The 23,827-nt window shown below is 35.9% G+C and overlaps 2 protein-coding genes across 7 annotated transcripts in view; both read right to left on the reverse strand.

Moving 5' to 3' along the window:
* Positions 1-9,033, reverse strand: part of LOC132908981 (U2 snRNP-associated SURP motif-containing protein) — a 199,995-nt gene extending 190,962 nt beyond the window's left edge. Inside the window, exon 1 of the mRNA XM_060963499.1 lies at positions 9,022-9,033. The gene's annotated coding sequence lies outside the window, so the exon portion shown is untranslated. The remainder of the gene's footprint in view (positions 1-9,021) is intronic.
* Positions 1-23,827, reverse strand: part of LOC132909001 (CCR4-NOT transcription complex subunit 6-like) — a 431,298-nt gene that overhangs the window by 33,485 nt on the left and 373,986 nt on the right. The window contains exon 1 of one of the 6 annotated variants that reach the window (XM_060963561.1): positions 8,722-8,794. The exons of the other annotated variants lie outside the window; for them this stretch is intronic. The gene's annotated coding sequence lies outside the window, so the exon portion shown is untranslated. Of the gene's footprint in view, positions 1-8,721; positions 8,795-23,827 lie in introns of those variants that run through there. 6 annotated transcript variants of the gene reach the window in all.

Here is a 23,827-nt window from a genome sequence, read left to right on the forward strand (position 1 = left end):
CACCGCATCTGGTCAGTTGATATATTAACATTCTTCCTGGGTACGTACATAATACCATGATGTTGTAGCATTCATTCGTTCGACTTGTGTATGCACAACTCACTTCGAAATATAATTTATAATTGTATAATAATTATTTTTATACCGAAGTATAGCTTATAATTATAATTATAGACCATAACTTTGTCATTTTTAATTACTCTCTTGTTCGTGATGATAGAAAAAAATGTTTCATGGTATGAAATGTTTCACCTGGCGATGACCCTAAAACGTTCTGTAAGGACGACATTAAAATCCTTAAACGGGGTTTTTATTCTATTTTTTTATTAGATACACCTGTGGCTGACATTCAGACGTTTTCACATCTCTACAAACTCGTGTCTTTTGCATTGCTTGTCGTCGAGATATGAACTTTGAAACGAAAGAGAATAATTAAGATTCCCCTGGTATTTTTATCGTGATTATTTCCTCCATCTAGACTTTACGATTTTATGAAACACAAAGAAATAGATGCACTAACATTAATGTACAACAAATCATGTACTCGCAATATGATAAACCGTTGGTTAGTACTTAACGAGCTGAGCCACTTACTCGATTAAAATTAAACTGGTGCATCGGCTAAACAAGATATCAAAGACAGTATTAAATTGAAACAGTATTAAAATGAATATTCCTATCATAACTGCTTGTACGATTATCGGAACGCATATCGTTTTGTTAAATTTTCGGAGTCATTCAATATTTAATACTCTTGCATTTAATGTTCTTATTCAATAAAGAGAGAAACATTTTACTGATCTAATTTAAATATTTCTCAAGCGACGTATCGCATTATCAACGTTTTTCAATTATTCCGACCATTAGCTTTTTCCAATAATCTACAAGGAATGGTGCAGTTAAAATAATATCACTTTTTATACGCAAAGAGAACATGTAATTCTCTCTCTCTCTCTCTCTTTCTCTGACTGATCGTTTACAAGTAGAAGTACTGAGACTTGCAATTAGCGGTTGCTGCATTTACGTATATTCTGCCAGAGCGTTAACATTCTTTGAATGTACATAACACTCCAGTGAGACATCACGCGTGCACTTAGCATATACTGCACGACACGGTAGCCAGTTTTTAATGTACAATGCTAATTCTGAAGAGGAGTGAGCGGTACACTACTACTACTACTACTACTACTACTACTACTGCTGCTTCAAGTACCGTTGCATTCCACCGTGTCCAGCGGCCACCTTTATGAAAGTGAAACCACTGTAGCTACGTGCGATTAAGCCTTAAGGTGTAGCACCCATTGGCTTCTGAAGTTTGTGAATAAGCTCTCTGCTTCTTTCTGCTCAACTATTTCATGAAACTGCAGTTTAAAGTGGAAAATAAACTCGAGTGCGAAAGTAATTGAGGTACGCGGTGGATAAAACAAAATTTTAATCGTTAGATATATAATTCCGAAAATTACAAAGTGTTTCGTTCACTCGCGGAGAGACGCGATCGCGAGGAAGCGAAATGATCGATCCCCTATTTCGGTTAGGATAATAGAGGTAGTTAAATTGAATATGACTCTGATATAACAAATTATAAGTTCCAGTTTATTATAACAGCTGATGTACAAATTAAATATGAGTTGATAGAGAGCAATTGTAATTTTTAAGTTCGAGTAGAATAACGCAAGTTCGAATGGTGAAAGGTCGAAGACGGAAGAGCAACTGACTCTCTATGAAAATGATGCTGCGGAGGAAAACTTGCGATGGGTGGATCCACGGACATGAGATGAGCTGATTCGTTAAAGGCAGGGTTTCGCTATGATAGCGAGGGAAATAGGCTTCGTTGGTAATTGGTTAATTTTCGAGGTTGGTGGGTGAGGAAGAGGCTAACTGTCCCTGAAAGAAAGCGGCGAGTGGGAAGCATCATACGCGAGAAAACTAACTTTCCCGAATCTTCCCGTAGTAAACAATAAACTGTTAGAAAACGAATTACTAAAGAGATGTTTGTTCGGTCTGAAGGACCTTAGCTAGAATTTGCTAAGACGTATCTAGGCTATTGAGGATACGCCGTGAGGATGCGTGGACATCTAGTTGCCAGCCTGCCCGCGGTATGTGGCCTGGTCTAGGTAGAGGGTCGGTCGACGTAACACAGAGCATGGTTTTTACTTGAAAGAACATTAGAAAGGAAAAAGTGATCTTCTTAATCGGATATCATTCAGCAGTTGAATGTAATGATAATATACAGGGAAACTTGTACGTGATAATCATATGGGAGGCTATAAAATTATATATTGTCGAGGATCTTCTGTAAAAGTATACGTCCCAGGTATTGCGACTTTGAAGAGGTTCGGATAGACTGACAGAGCAACTTGCGACAGGGACAACCAAAAGTTGTTGTCTTGTATACAATACCGAATAGCGTATCCACACGTCCAGTACAAAGACGATGTGTTGCGAATTCTCGACTACAGAGCAACGGGTCAGGTCAAACCGATCGGTCGATATCGCGTACCTCGAATGAATTAACGCTCAAGGTAGAGGAGGTTTAACATATCGAGTGTTAGAGTAATCCAGCACTGTGTTGAACTTGTTGTATAAACGTAACGTGTGATGTGATGCACGGCGGTGGTAAGATGTTGTGTGAAGGGAGTGAAGTCTTTCGCACGTACGGTACGATGTCTGATGATGAACTGTCCTACGTTGCTGATTCTCCCTACCAAGCGTTGGGTTTCGTCTGTCCATCGTGTCCTTTCCAGGAGTTTCTCACCTGACTTCGGAGTCGTTAGGTTTACAGCTCGAGGAGGACATGTAATTCGGAATTTCCTAAAGAAGGGAATGAGCCATAAACGGACGGCCACTGAAAATTCCGAACACGATCATGATGAAAAATTAATGAGAAACGAGGAGTCATTCTCCATGTGAATTTGACGTTGAACCGACCAATTTGTCGACTTTTACGAGCTTCCTGGGGGAGGAGAGAAGCTTATTACCAATTGCAAGAATTAAATTGTGGAAGTATTGGGAGAATATTTTAATAACAAATGTGAAAGATTACAAGAAAGAGGTTGTTTCTTTTCTTCCAGAAAAAAAGAAAAAGTATATGAAATTGTAGTAGAGTAGGCAACCGTAATATAAAAACATACCTACAACATACGAAAATATACGATATACTTAGAGTATAGTGCTCGTTATAATTTTTGCGAACCTCTATCTAACTTCCATTCCCCTAATTGCGACCACAAAAATACAAAATTGCCGAAAGATCTGCGCCCTGCTAATAAATTCGTAAGAACTACAGCGTATTCACTTCTTGTGTACTTTATACTTTTTTAATTATTAATTTTATTTAATTCAAATTATCTCCGCAATTATACGAGCTGCCCCATACACGGAAACGGGAATTTAGTCCGAGTGTTTGTACAAAGTTTCGAATGCAGGCTGTGAGATATGTGAGAGAATTAAACACTTGATATTGGGAGGCTGCAAGCTGCTCAAGATTTCGAACGAACGTAATCAAAATGTGTCCTCGGAATGCCTATGTAGCTTGTCCAATTTGAATGAAAGAGACTCTGAAACAGTGGGAACGGAACTGCGTAGGTGTTAGAGTATAGTATCGGATAAGAGACTACGAGGTCGACTATAACGTATTTATTCAAGAAGTAGGAAATACAACTGGTGCACGAAACTCGAGGACTTATTGAATAAAGCAGAACGTGGAAGGTTGTAGAAAGTGCAAAATGCAGGATAGCTTGAAACAAGTACAGAAAGTATCGAAAAGTCCGAAAGGTTTCTTTCGTTTCATGAGGTGATAATAGAAGAACTACAATTTCTATTTTATATTATTTTATTGAATTAGGTACGATCCATTTCGTTCTATTTCTATTATTACGTTCGTGCATAATTCAATAAACTAATATAAAACAAAAAAAAACATTGTGCGTCTATTATTTCCTTATAAAAGGAAAGAAACTTTTCGGACAACCTAATATATGGAAGATAATAAAAAAAGAAAAGAAGAGAATAGGCATTGAAAGAGTGGATGAGTCATAATATAGTAAAAGGTATGAGAAATTAAAGGAAGGAAATGTAGGAAGGGAAAAAGAGTACTTAAACGTTAAAATACCACTGAGGGCAATAAGAACAACAGCTTGGTGGAGACTAGCTGGGAAGAAAACGTTTTATTGCAAGGAAGAAGGATACAACCAAAGAATAGAGAAAGAAACTATTATGCACATTGTGCAACAGGTGTAAAGAAGAAAACATACAGCACATATTATTGGAATGCCCTTTATATGAACAAATAAGAGCACTGCATTTGAAAGGAAAAGAAACAATGGAAGAGGTACTGGTAATACAAACTGAGGACTATGCAAGAAGAATATTTCACTTCATACAAGAAACAATGAAAATAAAAGGATTCTACAGGGATAAATAAAAGGAATTCAGGGATACAGGAGCATATAGGAGCACACTTTTTATTTATGTGCACATATTATATCAAATAGCTGTAAATCCAAACCATGGATTATAAGAGTAATATTTTGTAATGTTTTTAACAAGTGCAAGAAATAAAAGTATAGCATTCTAATAAATAAGTGTTCTGTAAATGTAAATAAATAAGTGTTCTATGATGTAAATGTCCACTACTAGGCATGTAAGCTAAGTAAGTGAAAATTTAGTTAAGTAAATGTAGGATTAAGCACAAAGGTAAATGTACACTTAATTAACTATATGAATTTAGGCTAAGCAGTCTGTAAGCATAGAAAAGAAAGAAAAGTAAGATAAGAGAAAATGTAAATCATCCACCAACACAGCATATAGTTGGCAAATTGTAATAGATGATAATCTATACTGCAATAAAGAATACAATACAATGCAATACATATCTATTTATTCCTCAATACTATTCCTTAGAGTATACTTTAATCGCATAATAGATTCATATCTAGATTTCATTTTTCTATTTGCATTTTGCATTGACATCCATGGCCCATTCGTTAATATACAAATCGCTCGCAAACTCATGTTTACTACTACGTTCAAAGATATTGAAATAAAAATCTACGCGTATCTGTAAATGCAGCTGTTCCTTGTATTTTAGACGACGTAAGAGCCTTAAACGATAAAACAGGTTTTATTTCGCAAAAAATTGTAAATCTTCGATCAATTCGCTTCTTTACTTTTCTTCTATCGAAATGGATATGTACAGTATAAAAACTATATTGATATGTAAATAGTCTCGTATGTACTTCTTGTTGAAATCTCCTGAAACAAATTTAAGTTTTGTTACTTTTCTTCACGTTGCTTCTAATGGACGAGAAAATCCAATCTTACTGCAGACGATTCTCGGTTTTATTTTAAAGGCATTATAGGACACGCAAAGAAATCCTACTGTCGAAGGAACTGCAATCTGCAACTGTTTTTGCATACAGTATCAAATTACAGTGCTTTTACATTATAATGTTTCATATATGAAATAGGCAACGACAAGTTATTCGAAATATGGGTAATTTATTCTCAAATAAGAAGATGCAAAGAAAATTCATTACAACATTCATTATGTATCAATTATATTAAATTATAAACCTCGGAGCGCGATAAGTACGCAGTGTACATCTTGCAATTATTGCAAAATTCGTTAAGGAATAAAAATTTCTTTTAGTGAAAGAAGAAAGACAAAATCTACATACAAAAGCCATAGAAACTCAACTCAAAAAACGCAGAGGCTAGCAAGCAACGTAACTAGTAACACGTATCATACTGCTGAGAGGAAAAAATGTAGTGGTATTGCATACATTAATTAAAATTTTTATACGAAACAATGGGAGAATGTAACCAATAACAATCATCATGCTACTGACGAGAAAAGTTGAAAAGAGTAATAATATTGCGTATTCGAATTAAAACTTTTGTACGAAACCATGGAAAATTTCACTGAAGAACAGCGCAATTGTATTCATTCCAGAATGTTAGAAAAAAGGAAATAGTCAAGCTGACTGGAATAATTTTTCATTCTCTATACAACACGTTCACCGTTCCTCCCATGGCAGTCCTTGTTTTTTTTTTATTTAGTTCCAGTCGCAACACGCAGGCACGGAATTGTGGTGTCAGCTTGTGCGAAATCGTAATTCGCGAACGTTGGAGCAAGCTATGGTGTAACCTGAGGCGAACAGCATTTGGCATCATATTTCAGAATAATATTCAAGGTCTACGTCGCCCATATACTAGGTCGTTAATACCTAAAGCTGCACACACAAATATGCGCATTCAACGATGCGGCTCACGAACACATTCGAACACTCCTAGAAATTTCGCTATTCACACTCAGCAACGCTATGTTTAACACTGTCTCGTATAACACTGTTTGAGGCTTCCGGGAAACGGACGTGTTCAGAAGGAAAAGAATTCCGACAGTATCGCGGTTGACTTTATCAGGGTGTCGCAGTGATACTAGTGAGAAAAAAACACTGTTGCACGAAAGGAAGCCTGGGAACACTGTTTTAAAGAAGAAAGTCTGGGAAGAGTGCTTTTCAACGCGTACACCTCGTATTAGTGCGACACACTGACGAAGCTAGCTGCAAAGCGAAACGTCGGAATTCTTTTCTTTCTAGACACGGCTCTTTCCTGGAAGCTTCAGAGTTAGGGGAAACGGTGTTAAATGTATCAGTGCGAAGCGTAACCGTGTGAATCGTGAGAATCTAGGCTGTGAAAGCTACAGGACTAATTGTCAGCGATCGTCGCTGACGCGATTTGTGTCACAGATCTGATGTTCCAGATTTATAGACAGGTAGTGAATTGACGATTATATATTTTTACATTTTTTATCTAAACCTCGATAAGAGAGTTTTAGATGAATTAATTAGAAAACTTAGACACGTGCGCTAGAAAGCAAATAATAACAAATACAAGAAAAACTTTAATGATACAAATACGAAAGTTCAGTGAGTGATTAAAAAAAGGATTGATTTCTACTACTTGTCAGATTTTTATTATAGTACCTAATATATATGTCGGAGATGAAAGGACATCAGGGCCTTTCTTATGGAACGTTTGGGAAGGTCCCCGATACTTTAGTCCAGACTGTTTATTATAGCTGTATTTAAATAATAAAACTGAGAAATAGTTGTCTATGATCTAATCCGAGTATGGGTGCCCGAGATTTACGACAGTGGGCTTGGGCTCGAAGTGACATAACGGGTTTCTGAACGTAGCCGCGGTCACGGGAGGGACGTGTACCTAACAGAGGTATGGAATAATTAAATAGCTCTCCTTAAAAACAAAGATTGACCCGAGGGATACAGAGGGGTACGCAGAGGAGTAAATAAAGGCAGTTCCACTTGGACTGAGATTCAGTCGGATAAATTTTACTTGTACCGTGGACAAGTACGTTGAGTCACACCCGAATCCTGGATCAGTGAGTTGAGTTCGACTTAGACCGTGGAAGAAATCGCATTCGTCATCCCGTTGACCGTGGATTCGTTATTGAGTCACAAGATCATTGCCATTCACGTCCCGAGTATCTAATTACCACGGTTACTTGTCAAATTCTGTCACAATCATAATTGTACTGGTAAATATCTTCGCTCCTGCATAACAACAACGTCTAATACAAAGAAAGATTCGTTACACGCCCCTAACCCTAATGATAATCCGACATGTAGATCCTTGGTAAACGAAGATTCCAAATCTTCAATTAACAATCGTAAAAGTTTTATCTAAGTTAGAAGTAAGTTTCTTTGACCAGGACGACAAGAGCATTAAATCGGAGCAACACGAACATGGGAAAGATATTTGCAACTATCGATACGGTGCATCGTATTTTCACGTCCAGCTACTTTCTTTATTTTTGTTGCTTTATAAGATTGTTTTAAAATTGTAAAATTTATCTTACAAAACACTGATATAGAGACGAGTTATTAATTATGTAGCGAGTTCCCTTGTTTAGAGAGGAGAAAATCTGAATTTCAAACAGTTGACCATAAACACATAGCGTATCGAAAAGGCATTTGCAACTGAATCGATACAATACATATTTTGCTGTCCAATTTCTTTTTATTTTTGTGTTTCCTTTTCCTTTTTGTTTTATAAAGCACTCGTACGGATACGTAAAACTTCGTATTTATGAGATTACTCTTGAAAGGGTCGATCCACTTTCAGAACCAGCTCTATAGCATACCAAAGTACCTTATTATCCGAAGACCCAAGGTGTCTCTAGATAGAAGGATGTAACTCTTTCCGGTTATATAGGGGTGTCTTTTTATTGATCCTTCTCTTCCATCTTACACGCTATCCCTTTTTTTCCAAAAAGAATCGAGTACCTGTTGATGTATTGAAACTTAATCAGCTGTAAGTATTCGAAGCTGACGCTACGTTTAACACGTTGTCGCAAGACATTTATTGCAAATATACGCTTAGTGAGAGATTAGTATACAGCACGAATAGTAATCTTAAACATAGAATTAGTGCTACACGTAGAGATTAAATTTACCAAATGTCCAGCTGGATAAATTGTAAAGTATAAATTAAATAATAATAAAAAAGAAAAAAAGTAGAGACTCGCTAAATATGTAAATGGCTTGTTAATAAAAGCTGTGTCGTAACGTGTAGGATCCACTTCAGGAGAGGACAAGTGTGGCACAAAAACAATGAGAAACGTTCATACGAACATACATCTTATTGGACCTTGTTTCAAAGCTATAGTCATCTTTGTGCTTCGATAGTCCAACTGCTTACCTTTACTATTTCCTCCTAATAGGATACGTGGTGCAGGACCTCCTCATATTTAAATCCATTAGATTTTTATTTTAGGCCCACCTGAAAGCAATTGTACCAGTATTGAAGTACTTCGTGCACGTATACGACAAGGTTGCCAACAGATTCAACAAATATCTGGAATTTTTGAAACATTGCGAAATTCTTTGATGCGATGAGTGCAAGCTTTCATACAGATCGAGGCTGGCCATTTCGAGCATCTTTATGAAGCCGAGCAGTTGCTGAAATTGGATTGGCGAATCGCAAAAAAATGGTCGTAACTTTTAAACAAAGTCGAGTAGGATATACGCGAGTATGAACCTTTCTCGTTGCTTTTGTGCCTCCTGTCCACTTCTGCAATGGCTTGCACATATATTACACGCATTACCCACACATACTAACTACGGTACACCTTTCAGGACGAAAGGTAAGCAGTCGCGGATTGTTGAAACACGAAAATGTTTATGCTACAACTTTGAAACAAGGTCAGATGGAGCGCATGAACCTTTTGGGCCTCCTGTCGCTCCTGAGGTGGATCACGCTAATTATGATACACATTGTACACATGACAAGTTTCCAGCAACGTTGAAATACTTTCGTGGCCCGATGTATATCCACTTTACAAGACTTATAACTTATTTCAAGTTAGATTACTCGAAAGTTTAAATTAAAAAAAAGTTAAAGTTTAAAGTCGAAATTTAGCAAAAAAATCGTTCCACCTTCCTATCTCGTAGAAGAACGGACTCGCGGAAACAAAAAGGAAGTTGGCGACTGTAAGAAGTTTATCAAGGCATCGTGAGTATATCTGTCGATGAACGGCTTGCGGAACGAAGAAAGAAAGATGAAAAGACGAGAGCATGCTCTTACTTTAAAACTAATCCTAGTTGCCGACAGTTCCAGCGAAGAAAGATTCGTCGTTCTTCGTCTGACGTAAGGACGGCGGAAACTTTTCCGATTTAGCTACTAACCGCGACGGTAAGCCGACCGATTATTGTCTGACGGGCATTATTGCCGCTTGATTATGCCTGAAGAAAGGAAAGCGGTTCAAGGATCCTTTAAAGACATACTCTCTCGATATTGTGACCCGCGAATGTTGGAAACTTTGTTTCGTGACTTTTTCCTCAGGGACCAACTACAATCGAAACTTGAATTCATCGCCATGTACACGGACTGTGGGAAAAATAATAGAACTTTTGAAAATGACAAAGCAGAGGCATTTTTCTCGTGGAAAACGTTTGCTCTTTTTAAGATACATTTGTCTCGTGACGAAACAACGACGGCCAACTAATTGTTCAACCAAAGAGTTCCTCGGCAAATGCAGTTTCACAGCAGCGAATCAATTTGCAATTTTGCAGCGCGATTTTTCCCTTCTTCTTGGTAGAAATATGACGAGGATGATTTTTATTTTACTTAAAATTTCGCGGATGCTGCTGGGACACACCAATCGCAATTACTTGGCAATATTCCCGCAGGTTTTAAAATTGTCACAAACTGCTACGATGTCAATCAAGAAACTCTTGAAATTAACAGTGAAAAGTATACCAATCCTAAAGAAGAAAATAAACGTGTCACAGGTGAAATTCGACTAATTATGCGATACGATAGTAAATTCCAAGCGGCTTATCATGAGTGACCGTCTGGGTAGCATTCGTTCTCAGAAACATATGATAAGTACGACCAAACTCTTTTCCCACTCCAACGAATAAAGAATACAAATACTGCTCCCAAAATCATCCAAGTCAGTCTGAATAAGTGCGAACCAGCCTGAATATTAAAAGTCTATCGTTGCGAACCGCAAATACTATAAAGGATTTACCGTTTAATTATTGCATAAAATCTCCTGTTTGGAAATCGACAATTTTTTTTTGGTCACTTGTTGAATTTTTACGCGACAAACGCAAAGTTCTGCTACTTTGATAAACGAACGTGTAAAAATGCGAAATTGTATAGAACCTAATTCAAATAAGGTTGAATTATATTCGTACAATTTGATTCATTAACAACGAACAACTTCTGCAGTCCCCGTAGAACTGTATCTTATACTCGTTTTAGTACACACAGGTTGCAGATATTTCCTCAGAAGGCGACGTAATGCTCAACGCAAGAAGCAAGTTAGGTGTTTGAAAGTCACCAAAGAAAGGTCTGAAGTGCAGTTTGCAAGTAGAAGGATTTAATGCTGCGAACATGCCGCGTTTACGTTTGCCGAAATTTAATTTATTCGGTAGAGTAGAATCTCGATTATCCGACGCGAAAACTCGGATAATACGGAAAGGTCTATCAGTGTTCATTGTTGAAGTAAATACTTCAAGAAAAAGTCTACAACTTAATTTATGTATATCCGTGATCTGGAGACTGCTATTACGCAGAAATATTCTAAATAAGGAGCGGTGCATATTATTGCATCCTTGAATATACATTATGTTTTAGGTTGCAAGGTCTTTTATTTTTTTTTTCACGTGGAGAAATCCTCATGGACATTCCGGCGCAGCAGAGCAGTGTCGGACTCTTGCTGACTAAAACTTCACAATGGCCTGCCTGTGCGTATGATAAGAATGCTCCGTGGAGGTTGCAAGGTTTAGGAACAAAGGAACTAATAAAGAGATTTCTATTTATGTTCCCTGTAGCTTCTAGCCAAAGCTATAAGCTTAACATTTTTGGTAATGTCCTTTTGCTATAAATATATGAACGTGCTCTCTATCATCCCTTGGAATTGTAACATTAAGAGAGTAAGGATCTGAATCAGTATAAATTTATACATTATACTTATATCTTTAATTATTTCAATATACTTTTCTATTACAAAATCATCCACTCGTTCTTCGATCAGTCAACCTCAACCTCAACATTCATAGATCGAACAATAAAATTATAGGAAACATTTTGATAACGTAATGCAGTATTAATATTAGAGTTAATTTCTTTATTGAATTTGTTAAAAGTTTGATTAACTACTTCCACAGTACCTGACTATTTACAGTTTCTTACTTTTCGTGTTAAAATTTCGAAGAAAGTGAAGTTGTAATAAAGTTCGTAACATCTGGGATAATACGAAACTTGTGTTAAAGAAGATTCGAATAACCGAGACTCCATTGTATAAAAGTTTACGCTAATCTAAGTACAGGAGAAATTCCGTAGAATGTACCGAATGCAGTGTAACTTAAAGAAACAACAACTCTTCCAAAATATGCTAAATATGTCTCAGACACTTAGTCGAGGTTCCGGGGACAACTGATGGTAGTACAGTCCAACTATAACTCGAATACTTCTATAAGACTACACTTCTGTTCGAGAAACTCTCATAGAAAAAAAAAAAAAATAAAAAAATAAAATACCCCACTAACCTGACTAAAGAAATAAAATAGTCAAACTCGAAGATGGTATCTCGCTGGGAGTAGCCGTCCACATGTTATTTAGCAATTAAGCTAGAAAACTTTACTAAATGCCCAGCTGGACAAATTGTAAACTACAAATTAAATAAAAAAAAACTTTTGTTCGAGAAAACACCCCACTAACTTCACTAAAGAAATAAAATAGTCAAACTTGAAAATGGTATCTCGCTGGTAGCCATCCACATTTTATTTAGCAATTAAGCTAGAAAACTTTACTAAATGCCCAGCTGGACAAATTGTAAAATACAAATTAAATAATAAAAAAAAAGCTGGGGAAAGTCGCTGGCTAGTAAATCCGCGAACATGCCATATAGTGCACTATATAACAAAGGTTGGCACACAAATACAGAGAAGTGAAGCTGGAATGCACAGGGCATATAAAGTGGTGTGTATGCTTCGTTCAGATTTGAAGCATAGCACTCGTGCGATTTTCAGCGGTATTGTTGGTGAAATGGGCCGACTAAGATGCGCGTCCGTGAACACTTTCACACGTACGAGCAGCTCGCGCCTGTGGATGCGTAAAACTGTGAAAGGTTCGTACCACACGAAACACTTGGGGCCGATGTCAAGGGGTCCCTGGAACAATATAACGACACTGCACGAAGGCAACCACCCTCTGCCTGCTTCTCAATACTTCGATGCAAATGCTTCGCTCCGGACCCACTTTCTACCAACACGTGCTCCCTTTCAACCCTTCGAGGTTTTCGATTTATCGCGCCAAGCGAACTCTTCAAAGTCGAAAAAATTGCAGGTCGAGGCTGAAGTCTAAAATTTATGCGAAAGCGTGTCGATAGTCGCCCTATGTTCTACTTATCGCTATCGTCGATCGAGCTCCGACGATTGTCATCGATCGACCTCGAACTGCAGTCGAAACTCGGCAACTCGAATCTCAAGGGAAGAGTCTAAAGTCTTTGAATTCTAAAAGAATTTTGACTTATCGAAATCTCTGGGAAAAAGAGCTTTGACAAACGAAAAGTCGCCGTACAGAAGCTTCGCTCGAAGGCGTAATTACAACCACCTTCTCAAAGGTGTAATTGTTTTAAGCTTCCTCTTAGAACTCGTTCTATTCAACGTGCATAAATGCGAAAGTTAAAGACGCGACAGATAATAGCAATTATGCGTTCGACTGACGAAAAACGATTAGCTTCCATTAATAGATACAATGGTCGAAGGGCAAAGAGGTAGGGACATGGTTTGCGTTGTTTTATGTTGCTTGGAACAATCCTAACAGTTGGAAGAAGCAAGATAATATCGAATAATTGGCTTCTCTTGCATATTGTAACACGTAGTGTAACTATAGTCGTACTTCCAGTTGCAGACAGAAGCAGCGATAGAAGTTCGACTTATAAAGGTAAACTTCTACTTGCAGACTCTAAACTCCAGTTACAGAAATAAAATAATGTACCTGGACAGGTGGCGAATAATTCGACTTTAAGTAAGTTTCATTTCCACTTCTAAAGCTTTTCACATCGGATCGGAAAAGAACGAACAAAAGTTTTTTTTTTAATTTAATTTAATTTGTACCTTATAATTTGTCCAGCTGGACATTCGGTAAACTTTTCTAAGTTAATTGCTAAATAACATGTGGATGGCTACCCGCACCATCTTTGAATTTGACTATTTTATTTCTAGTCAGGTCAGTGGGGTGTTTTTTCGAACGCAAGATTTTTTTTATTTAATTTGTAGTTTACAATTTGTCCAGCTGGACATTTGGCAAATTTCTCTAGCTTAATTGCTAAATAACATGTATTCAGTAATAGATATAACATAAGAATTAACAAGCACCAAAACCCACTAGTTACTCAACTACTTGACACGACGGATCAGATTCGCAGGCTAAAAAGACATTACCATCAAACATACGATAATCATTTATTATTATTCACGTTATAGTACCACGCCAGAATAATTTACTTACAATTCTCAATGAGAATTGATTGTAAATTACTTCCAAATAAAAAAAAAAAAAAAAGATGTGTATGGCTACCCCCAGCGGGATACCATCTTCGGGTAAGTCTTTCCCGTTAACGACACGTCTTTTATTTTTTATTCATTCTACGATATTTACGAGGAAATGTTCAATTCCTGAAGGAAATTTTTCACTTACTACATCACAATTTATTGCGTCTTGGTAACTTGAATTTGTTACAAAGCGATAAGTATCTGGAGAAAGACGAATGGATCGAAGTGAACTACGTCTTCGCGATAATATTTTCTAACTCTTCGAAAGTGCAAAACTGCGTATGCATTTGAGACAGTTAGGCTATTTATTTTTATTTTTAAATGGCAACCTCTTCTTACAAAAAAAGTAAAAAAAAAAAAGAAAAAATAAATATTAAGATAACATGATCGAGTACTGATTATGATCGATTAGTTTAGAAGATATTTTAACATCAATTTTGTAGAATATCATATGAAAAACAAGGAGCGACGTATCTATCGAACATTTGCTGAAACAATAACGTAATTAAAAAGTCACGATTCTAGGGAAGACAAGTTTGAAAGTTCTCGACTGTTTGTAGTTTCGTAGCGAGAAAATAGCATTACAGTGACAGCACAACTCTCTCACGTGGTGAATTTTTGAAATTCGCTTATAATTTTTTCTACCAACTGTCTTTTCTCAATAAATTTGCCAATAACTCAAAACAACTACAAATTTTGATTCATACCATCGTACCAGCAAACGAACAATGTGGCAAATTCCACAAAGTTAAACTTCAAGTATCATATATTTTAAATAAATTACTTTTCCATCATGTTACGAAAATTATCTTCCTCCGTACATTTCATAATCTTTATTGGCTCTCTTCCGATCTATGTTTCACAGTGCATGTACGTATTGTACGTACATAGGTGTAATTATGTTTGTAAAAATAGAATAAGAGTTTAAAAATCGTATTGCACTGCGAATGCAGCATTTAAGGTAATGTCAACTTTTTATTTGTACAGCGTGTGCGATATATGTATGCATACTTTGAGACAGGATGCGGCAGGAAAACTTGATAAAAACCATGTACCCATCGCTATTGTATTCATAAGCATCGAATTCTTTTGCGTCCTGCACGTCGCATAAATAATGTTTCAGTATTTGAATATTCTACATATACGTGATGCATTCCTGAACATCAAACGAATGTCTGTCTTTATAAAGCAGCAGGTTGCGCTTAACGAGCGATATTCCTTCGGTTAAAAATCAGAAAGGTACTTATACCTTTCTTAATTTATAAACATGACACGTTGCATTTAAATATTTTATACGTGGATATAATCTTATGAAAAGGAATGCGCAAGAGGACATGTTACGTGAGATAGAATTAGTTTTTAATATCTTAAATGTATCGCGATAATGACTCGTTTAATATCGACACGATTGCGTTCTTCAAATTTACAAATTCGTAGGAAGTTATGTAATTGATATAAAAAATTAGTATAATATTAATATTTGGTATATAATTGAACAGATAATTAAAAAATTCCCGGTGCAATTGAGACTGGTAAATTAATACAGTAAGTATGAATTAGCAAACTGCCAATTCTACATTATTATTTAGTATTATGTGTATTAAGATTCAGAAAAGGAAGTTTTTGAGCATTCTATGGGTATTTAGAATTATTCCGTTCATTGATATAATTGACTATCTATATAGTAATTTCTTACTATAAAGAGCAGTTTGTCTTTTTTTAATTTAATTTAATTTGTACTTTACAATTTGTCCAGTTGGACATTTGGTAAATTTTTCTAGCTTAATTGCTAAATAACACGTGGATGGCTAACCCCAGGGGGATACCATCTTCGAGTTTGACTATTTTATTTCCTTAGTCAGGTCAGTGGGGTATTTTCTTTTTAGTCTTCTTTCCAAGGACAATTTGTGTGTTTGCTTGTCCGTATGTATATACTACACTTCGTAAGTATCTCTAGGGAAATTTTGGTCGATTTTAGTAACAATATATAACCAAGCTGCACCAACTGATGATAAATTAATAACTGGAAACAGTATTTACTATCTTTCTATGAAATCATCAGAATACAAATCTGTATTGCATATTAAAGAACACAAGAATGTTTGATTTTAGTATTTACTGTTTATAATGGCGTATACGTTTGCTGTTTAACGTTAGGAGTCTGTTTGGCTGTTAAAACGTTCTGTTCTACAAATTAAGAATTGGAGAATCTGAAGATAAAGAGTTTATCAAGCGACAAAATAGTTCTATGAGATATGGCAATTACAGACGCCTACTTTACTCTCAGACGATCATTCAGAAGCCGCAGTGATCAACTCCATAAATCGAAAAGCAAAAAGAAAAGAAAGACAATGACGTTACAAACGCTATTTTTTAAATTTAGCTTGGAATTTTCTCTTACCTATGTTGTCTTCCTGCAATAAATAAACTCACGGAGGAGCGTCATCTGTTTTCCGAAAATTGAACATTAACGGGTGTACTTCTATAACGAAATTGAGAAACTGATAAGAAACCTCGATCGCTTTATCTTCAGAATTATAATATACTATTCTACGTAACTATGCTGATTACGGAGAATCAAATAATTCCAATTTTATCTCACTATAATTTCGCAATCAAAATATGTCTCGTCAAAAATGAGCAAGTGTCCCAACAGTTTTGTGTGCCAATGTATCATTCGAATTTTTCCAGATATTTGAACGTATACTGCATGTCCTAATATCGCCGATTGATATAATTTTACCCATCTTCTGCCCTCCGCTGCTTTACCATTTTCTTTTCCTACTACTTTGCAATTATAGCTACTTCGATCACGGCAGCTATTACTAGCCAGCACACATTCAAACTCTTGATGCGCATATACGAGCAACGTCTTTTCAATGTGTGTATGATGAATCGTTTTGCCGGCCGGCGGTTCCCCGTGATTACATCGCGCAGATTATAAGCACCGTAGAAAATTGAGTTTATTCAAGTAGGAATATCGATCTTCTATCACGGGCAGGTGAACATTCTACGTGCAACCGCTCTCTAGCGACCACGCATGGTATTCAATCACGGTACATCTTGGCAAAACAGCTTTAAATACGGCTATTGCTCTTAACTTGTAAACCATAATTGACGCGCTGCGCTATACTCTTTTATGTTTGGTTGCAACGAAGGAGCCAAGCCTCGTAGAGGTATTTGCTGAATGAATATTAAACGTCCAGTATGTTCCGCAGATCCTCACCGTATTTAATTTTGTTCCTTTTATACAGCGTGCAATAGTAAAGCAGATGTTAATTACCCATTGAAATCACGACGTGGATTTTACCGACATTCTTTTTATCGACGACGATTTACTGACGCCAGACTCGATCGGCTACAACTTTGACCGACCACGGTATTAACAGCTAACAACAGTCACCGATACTTTAGCTAATTGTTTAGCCGAATATAATAAGATTTAAATTGCTTGTTAAATGACAACGATAACGTACGAGCAATTTTGTAATTTCCTGGTATAAAAAGAGCCGATTGAGAAAACGTCGATTCACTTGCTTGTCTTGCTTCTTTATTACATGCATCAGTTTCTTTATTGAGATCGGTCGATAACTCCAGATTTGGTTGTCTATCTAGTATGTTGCATTTCTGTGATCGCGGTGAATTTGCGACTAATTGAAATAGGGAAACCTGCTCACGTATCATTGCTCGTTAGAAACTCTTTACAGTTTTGATTTCTCGATCACCAGATATGACATCGTGCGATTTCTTTTAATTCCCAGGATGGAAAAAGCTACGAAAGAACAACTGCTTCAAAGCGCTGAAGACATAAAACTAAGAACGAACCAAGAGGCATACAATAAAGTGAATTGGGTGTTGTTTTGAAGGGGACAAAATAAATATATTACGTTAAAAAAGCAAAAATTGCACGAATTTTTTCATCGTACTTTGTACTTTATTAAATATTACATTTACCAAATGTCAATCTGGACAAATAGTAAACTACAAACTATATAAAAAAAAATTTGTTCGACAAAACACCTCACTCATCTCACTAAAGAAATAAAATAGTCAAACTCGAAGATGGTATCCCGCTGGGGTTAGCCATCCACATGTTATTTAGCAATTAAGTTAGAAAAATTTACCAAATGTCAATCTGGACAAATTTTAAACTACAAATTATATAAAAAAAAATTTTTGTTCGAGAAAACACCCCACTCACCTCACTAAAGAAATAAAATAGTCAAACTCGAAGATGCTATCCCGCTGGGGTTAGCCATCCACGCGTTATTTAGCAATTAAGTAAGAAAAATTTACCAAATGTCAATCTGGACAAATTTTAAACTACAAATTATATAAAAAAAAACTTTTGTTCGAGAAAACACCCCACTAACTTCACTAAAGATATAAAATAGTCAAACTCAAAGATGGTATCCCGCTGGGGTTAGCCACCCACATGTTATTTAGCAATTAACTTAGAAAATTTTATCAAATGTCCAGCTGGACAAATTGTAAATTACAAATTAAATAAAAAAAAAATTTTGTTAGAGAAAACACCCCACTAACCTGACTAAAGAAATAAAATAGTCAAACTTGAAGATGGCATCCCGCTAGGGTTAGCCACCCACATGTTATTTAGCAATTAAGTAAGAAAAATTTACCAAATGTCAATCTGGACAAATTTTAAACTACAAATTATATACAAAAAAACTTTTGTTCAAGAAAACACCCCACTAACATCACTAAAGAAATAAAATAGTCAAACTCGAAGATGGTATCCCGCTGGGGTTAGCCATCCACGTGTTATTTAGCAATTAAGTAAGAAAAATTTATCAAATGTTAATCTGGACAAATTTTAAACTACAAATTATATAAAAAAAAAAGAAAAAAAAATTTTGTTTGAGAAAACACCCCAGTGATCTGACTAAGGAAATAAAATAGTCAAACTGCAAGATAGTATTCCACTGGGCGTAGCCATCCACATGTTATTTAGCAATTAAGTTAGAATAATTTACCAAATGTCCAGCTGGTCAAATTGTAAAATACAAATTAAATAAAAAAAATAAAGAAAAAAAGAACGTAGAATGGCCCTATTGTCGATCGTATTACAAGTGTTGCGACATTCCTGTACAATTTACCTGAATTTAGATGACGTATTGTTTCTAAACTGTAACCGCTATTCAATTGATAATTTCCATGGCTATATTTCAGACTCGCAAACGGGCGATACGAAATTACGAAATTACGATGATTTATGTGGAGGCAGGTATACTACGCACGGCTGGCGACGTTTTAATCATGAGAACGAATCACATGCACGTGAGAAAACGTTTTCATTACATACACGAACACTGACTACCGGCCTTACGTTTCAGCACACGCTATCGTAATCGAGCAGCTACAAAAATATATCAGCGAAAATGTAAATGACTGCGTCGGCAGTACCGTGTCGCACGATCATTTAATGTTACTGGTCAGTTAATGAAACAAGGAGAAACTTGCAGTCCAGGTTGTTCATGTAAGATGAATTTACCTTTGATCGAGCAACGATTCAAATTATTTCTCATTCTCTTATTATGTTTGCTGTAATTTCTTTCAGCTTTATGATTCTTCCTTTTCTTTTTTAACCTACGTTTAACGTCGCATCGACTGCAGGCTCATTAGCGACGACGTTAAGCTTAGACGTATTAGTAATAGACTACAAACTTTTATGTAAATTTAGACTGTTGGGATGTAGTTAAAAATGTTAAAAAAGTAGAAGATCGATAGAAAAGTATTAAAGGAAGTACTAAGAACGTTGAACGAACCAAGAGGCACACAATAAAGTGAATTGCTAAACTGTTTTGAGAATTGGCAAGAAAGACAGTGGCAAAATTGTATCATTGTTTATACTTTGGATATTTTATATGCTTGTTTTTTGTATCATCCGTGTTTTGTGCAATTTTGCACTTTCAAGAAGAACAAAAAGAATACTAGAAATGCATAAAAAGCTATAACGTTTTGATTTTTGCTATTTTTAGTACATATTTATTTCTTCGAAGAAATTTAACGCGTTTGATGCTTAGTCTTGCGACGCTAAGGCTGTGTCACGTTCCATTTCGTGTCTCTGTTTGCGTGTTTCTGTATATCCGCGTATTATCTGCTAGCCATATCATCTGCCCCTTTTTTACCTGATTTAACTGCACCGGACTTTTCCTTACGGACTTTTCTTAAACGTAGAGCGTATGACGATAAACCAATCGCGATTGAGCAGTTAGAAGATGATCTTCGGGAAGCTTAGCGAAGAAGATAGCGAACGTAGCTTCCGAAATGTATGGGAAAGTAATGAAAAATGACTTTCTTGAGGTTGAGACTTTGTACATAATTTCCAAATATTAATAGATGACTCTATTAAGAAGGCATTTGTTCATTATTGTATAGAATGCTTGGGTAATATTGTCAGAGAAAAAGTGCGCAAGTATAATATTTTGCAAAATTGAAATATATATCATAGCATATTTCAATCTGTTGTGACCTGCAGAGAAAAATATATCAAATTTGCGTGGCAGTCAACGCGTTAAATATCAAAGTGATTTATGTGCCACCTTGTATTTTACATTATAAGAACGAATTTGGTAGAAATAGCTTCGTGTTAACTATCGGTAGTTGTAGCGTTAAGAGCTGCGCGCCTAGGCAATATTTTTATGGTCGACTATACATACGTAACGCATTGAAAGATTAGAACTTGTAATTATCTGTCTTTTTAATTATCTACCTTATACTTTATCTAGGCCAGTAAAAATATTTCTCACGGAAATATTCTTTTATCGTGTTGTTATAATGTCGTGCTTTTATTTTCAGCCATGCGACGAAACGAAAGGAAGAATAAAGAAAGAAGAAAGGGAGTTGGCCGGCTATGCGGTTTCAGCTGCGCCTTTATAAATTGCGTACGTGTTAAACATACTGCGTGCCACATGGTCATTAAGCATTATCTTGCTGATAATTGCGCGTGAGAAACGAGTTGCCTCTGTAAAGGATCATTCTCTTGATCGCACATAAATCGTTCTTCAGACCTGGCACGACCGCTATATACCAGCAGAACCGCGCACACTTTGCTCTCGCGTTTGCTCCGACTTGCCACGAGCTATTTAGAAAAACATTTTAATCGTCCTCCTGCGCATTTAATCAAGATCGTATCATATTTTTATTGTTTGCAATTCGATGCAGTTTTAAGTTCTTTTATCACGAGCAGAAATTTATTTCAATTCTCTTAACGACACGTTTTACACATTACGATTGTAATACGTGTATTTTCCCCCATTAGAGATTATCATTTTTCTTCGTCGTAACACGGCATGAAAAACTGGCATTTACGATTTTCATTAAACGTTTTATCATGTTTGAAAAAACACAGATAAAACACATTAAGAAAGTGCAATGTATTTTTTTTACAAATATTTTTATGAAAGCTTTTCAGATTACGATGAGATCGTCGTAATGCAACATTTCATTATTTTTACATTTAATATGGCATTCGCGTGGTATTTATTTTCTTAGATAAATTCCCAACGGATATTAATTCATTAATTAGTTATTAATATATTTCACTATTAATGAAACGATACATTTAATTGTGAATGTTCTCATTCAGGAAAATTGTACGAGAGAGACAGGAGAGAAGAGAGGGACTTTTTCTAGCATAGAAATTTTGAATATCAAATTCGAAATCTCTATAGTGCATCAATTATCAGAATGCAGCGGGTGGTACTAAATGAATAAATGTAATTAGACGTATATAATGTTATATTTCTTCCGATAGAATAATGTGAAACGCGAGGGAAGATAAATGAAACGAAGAAAAAGAAGCTGAACGTATTTACTGTTACTCTTTCTAAACAAGTTTCGATTATATAAATATGTAGGAAGTTAAGTATTATTCACTGATTTTCCAATTTTATGTCGAGCAAGATGGTTCATCTTATCTTATTTACGAATGCATAATATTATTATCAAAGTTTACTAACGCTATTCAATTATTTTTGCAAACTGATCTCGTTTCTTTCGATTTTCGATCAAGAGCAGAAACACCGTAGCTGGGTAGCCTCTCATTATGAGGCAGCAAATTTCTTTTACTCTTGTCTAACTGAGCAGTAGCCGGTTTCCACAGGTAGATCCTGTGAAACTGGGACGTGACGTGGACGCAAAGCACTTTCCATTAAATTGCTAATGATTTTACCGAAAGAGGTGTGGCTTATGCCTGTCGCACGAGAAATCTCTCGTCTTCATACTAAATCTAAAAGGGTTTAGTGTCACCATTTTCGTCTAAAGAAAGAGTTAACCGATTTATCTAAATCTATGCTGACAGTAAATTAAGACGAGGAAAGACTGCAGGCTGCCAGGAAATTTGTCAAATTATTTTTCTTTTCATAGGTACGTATGTCTTTTATTTATTCTAACTATACTTATAGCATAACTACAAGCATGTAACTACACTTATAGCATAACTACAAGCATGTAACCAAATTCTAACTGCGCATAAACTTATCACACTTATACCTGTTCAACAATGCTTTATCAAACACACACATTCTAAGAATTGGGAAGAATCGACTGATTTACGTACATGTATGCTGACAGTAGATTAAGACAGTGGATTAAGATGAAGAAACTTGAACATGACACTGATCTCAGAGAAATAAAGAGGCTGCAGCTTCTACTGCAATACTGCAACAACACTGCAGCCAAGAGACTCTACTCATTTGATCAATCCAAAAGATTAAGAAGAAAACACACGATCGTGTGTTCTATCTGTTTTCGCTTATGAGATGTAACAGAGCAAACTTATGGAAAATGTTGAAATACTAAGTGTTGAGGTTATTAGATGTATGTGAATACAAAGGAACGCGTGGATAAATTGTAAAGTAGAAAATATATATTTTAAATACTGAAGTGTAAATACAAATCGGAATATAACTAAGCTGGTCCAGATCCGCACGCTAGCAGTGTTACCCTATGACTGAAAACCTTGAAGCTAACGTTGTCTGTGTACAGTTTATGGTTTCCCTTCGACGCTGTCTTCTGTCTATAGGCTGTCGATGACTTCAATGTTTGAGAAAACTAAAAGACCAGATGTAGAGTTTTCTTAGAAGTGATGACTACTTCAACACTAAATGAATACTAAATTCGAGAAACACCAGAAATCATCCAGAGAGCAACCGGATCTATGACGAAACGTCTATAAACTTGCTTCGAGATGCAGCTGATCATTTTTAGCATCTCCTGTAAATTAGACAAGATAAAATCGAAACAGAAAATTCCTCGTGAAACAAAGAGTTGTACCTCGTAAACAGATGGAACGTATGTTTATATGAACGTTTTGCATCGTTTTTAGGTGTAATATAAACAAATGTAAATAAATTTTTCTCTTCGCGTGCAAGGTAGTATAATAAGAATTATCATCTTGAATATCCCTGGAACTTTGGATGAAAGATATTTGACGCAAAAGAGAATATAGTTTTCTTTGTAGGCAGAGTTGCTTAAGAAATATTATTTTTTTCTAGACATACAGTTTTTACGTTTGTCAACTGATGCACACTCCAAGGAATACATAGACTTATAATACAAGGTACCAGTCAAGGTCATAAGGCAACTTTGCAAGATTCTTGAGACGAATCTCTATTCTAATCTCTAATCCCTAAAAATTCTTTGCTGAATTCTTTCGTGACTCCCTACTCCAATTGCCAATCTTTCAACATTCTTTCCTAGCTTCTTTCACGGAT

This window comes from Bombus pascuorum, chromosome 7 (genome assembly GCF_905332965.1).
Source record: "Bombus pascuorum chromosome 7, iyBomPasc1.1, whole genome shotgun sequence".
NCBI lineage: Eukaryota > Metazoa > Arthropoda > Insecta > Hymenoptera > Apidae > Bombus > Bombus pascuorum.